Source organism: Diorhabda sublineata, unplaced genomic scaffold (genome assembly GCF_026230105.1).
Source record: "Diorhabda sublineata isolate icDioSubl1.1 unplaced genomic scaffold, icDioSubl1.1 Dsub_115, whole genome shotgun sequence".
In the NCBI taxonomy this organism is placed as follows: domain Eukaryota; kingdom Metazoa; phylum Arthropoda; class Insecta; order Coleoptera; family Chrysomelidae; genus Diorhabda; species Diorhabda sublineata.
In genome coordinates this window covers 57501-60641 of record NW_026614041.1, presented here as the reverse complement: position 1 = coordinate 60641, position 3141 = coordinate 57501, and the positions used below count along the sequence as shown (strand labels likewise).

At 33.8% G+C, this 3141-nt stretch overlaps 1 non-coding gene and 1 pseudogene across 1 annotated transcript; both read left to right on the top strand.

The window, feature by feature from the left end:
* Nucleotides 1-1227: 1227 nt before the first annotated feature.
* LOC130452013 (5.8S ribosomal RNA) lies at nt 1228-1383 on the top strand. Its single transcript, XR_008910811.1, has one exon. It is a non-coding gene; the product is annotated as a 5.8S ribosomal RNA (ribosomal RNA).
* A 637-nt stretch (nt 1384-2020) lies between these two features.
* The window catches only part of LOC130452014 (large subunit ribosomal RNA), a 4542-nt pseudogene continuing 3421 nt past the window's right edge, over nt 2021-3141 (top strand).

Here is a 3141-nt window from a genome sequence, read left to right as displayed (position 1 = left end):
ATAAAAAAACGAAATCAAGTCTGTATTATTATATATAATTGTGAAAGAAATTTTTCTTTTCTACAAAATAATCGAACTCTTCAAAAGAAATTTATATATGATATAAATATATGATGTATATATATTGAAATTTTTTTTTTTTTTTTTATAAAATTCGAACAAGTTTCGAATAATATTTAAAAAAAAAAGATAAATATATTTCATACGTCTATAAAATATATATCTACATATATAAATTTACAGTAAAAATAACGAAAAATTTTCATCATAGATTAGTAGAAGGAGTCGACGACGACGACGACGACGAACGACGATGACGACACAATAGTAACAACATATTTTTATTATTATATATATATATATATATATATATATATATATATATATATATATATATATATATATTAACGATTGACAGAACGATCATTAACAAAATTTCTTGTTAACTAAAAACGTTCTAATATAAAGAATCGTTATTATAATAAACGAAAAATATATAGATTATTGAAACGTCGTCAGTTGTTGTTGTTGTTGTCGTCGTGTGTGTCTGTCTTCTGTATTTTTATGGAGAAATTTTATTTCGTTTTTTCATTATTACATAAGTTTTTTATCGATCGAAGGTAATACAAAAAAATTTCGACAATATTATATGTGATGATGATTATGTGAGATGATAAGACATTTTCTTCATCCGGGTACCTAAACGAAACTTTTAAGCACGTGTCGATTCTTTCGATATGTATAAAAATTCGTTTTAGAAATAATATTTCACGTATTATTTCGAAGGTGTTCGAAGATTTACGCCCGACCGTGTCGAAATTTGTATAAAACTTTCAAGATTAAAAAACTTGTAATAATTAAGAGGAATATATCGTGCGAGATATCTGTTTATGCGCGCCTCGTTTGTAATAAAACATGTGCAGCGGTTAAAATTTATCGGATATTTTTAAGTACGATATTATAATTTCTTTAAAATTTATATATAATTACCATTTAATAAATAATATATATATATATATATATATATATATATATATATATATATATATATATATATATATATATATATATATATATATATATATATATATATATATATATATATTATATAAATGTCGTTAGATAATTCTATACGCGTATAAAATATTATAATATTATTATTAATTTAATAATCAAATATTAAAAATACGACGAATAGAATATGAGAAAACGACATAATAAAATGATTACCCTGAACGGTGAATCACTTGGCTCGTGGGTCGATGAAGAACGCAGCTAATTGCGCGTCAACTTGTGAACTGCAGGACACATGAACATCGACATTTCGAACGCACATTGCGGTCCTCGGATACTCGTTCCCGGACCACTCCTGACTGAGGGTCGTATCAATTTAAAAGACTGCTTAGAATTTAAAATTTTTCAATTTATTATAGAAAAATAAATGACTAAGCGTGTTGGATGTGTGAGACACAATAACGCACACTAAAAGAAAACACACGCACATACTATAAACTTGTGCGTATTTTTTTTTTGTGCGGCATCCTAAAATGCGAAAAGCAGCGTAAATTTTGTATAGAAAAAATTTGCGCAATTTTTGAACACAACGACGCTATTACTACCATAAATTGATCGTGTGTATTTTTATATGAAATACATAAAATTTGTTTTGGTAGAGTTATATTTACGTATATATAGTCGATAAATAAGTGTATATATTATATATATTTAAAATGATAACGCGGTCGTCGTGTCCGAGAGAAATAATAAAGTTTCGAAGACTGGACGTCTGACCAGTGTTTTTTTTTATATCGTTTACACTGTATCGACAAAATATATGAATATATATATATATATATATATATATATATATATATATATATATATGTATAACTTGCTCTGCCGCGCCTCTATAAATAAAAACAAATAATGTTATATTTCATATAATGTGATTAAACACACGTTTTTTTTTGTGATATTTTAGCGAATTGTATTTAAATATTATAGATATATTATAATATATCGACCTCAGAGCAGGTGAGATTACCCGCTGAATTTAAGCATATTACTAAGCGGAGGAAAAGAAACTAACTAGGATTCCCTCAGTAGCTGCGAGCGAACAGGGAAAAGCCCAGCACCGAATCCCGTGGTCGATATCGGCCACCGGGAAATGTGGTGTTAGGGAGGATCCGTTTATCACGAGATCGTGCGGCGCGTCCAAGTCCTTCTTGAACGGGGCCACAGCCCATAGAGGGTGCCAGGCCCGTAGCGACCGTTGCCGATTGCGTGAGGATCTCTCCTGAGAGTCGGGTTGCTTGAGAGTGCAGCCCTAAGTGGGTGGTAAACTCCATCTAAGGCTAAATATGACCACGAGACCGATAGCGAACAAGTACCGTGAGGGAAAGTTGAAAAGCACTTTGAAGAGAGAGTTCAAGAGTACGTGAAACCGTTCAGGGGTAAACCTGAGAAACCCGAAAGGTCGAAAGAGGAAATTCATTCGCGTTTCGATAATTGAAGTTGAACGTTTGTATGACGGATATTGTTGTTGTTTCGGCAACACAATAAATCGCGTTTTACGTTTTTCTAATCGATATCGAACGCGTGCACTTTTCCTCTAGTAGGACGTCGTGATCCGTTGGGTGTCTGTTTAAGACTCGAGGTGGAGACCACTTGATTTTTTCATGCGGACCCTCGATATTCCGACAGACTCGCTCGACGGTACAAATATGGCGCGGGGCCGCTAAATTATAATTAGCGTTCGGCCCGTAGCAAGAGCGTTTCGTGTTTGACGGTAATCGGACATAATGCCGATTCTGTCCCGGAACGACTGTTGGTTACGGTGTTCTCGAACAGACCTCGTTTCGAAACGCCGATCAACGACGCTATCGATTTGGGTAATTTCAGGACCCGTCTTGAAACACGGACCAAGAAGTCTAGCATGTGCGCGAGTCATTGGGAAATAACTAAACCTAAAGGCGTAATGAAAGTAAAGGTTTACCTCGCGTAGACCAAGGGAGGATAAGCGATTTGCTTTTTTAATAAATTGGATCGCTTCGCACTCCCGGGGCGTCTCGTTCTCATTACGAGAAGAGGCGCACCAAGAGCGTACACGCTGGGACCCGAAAGATGGTGAACTATGCCTGG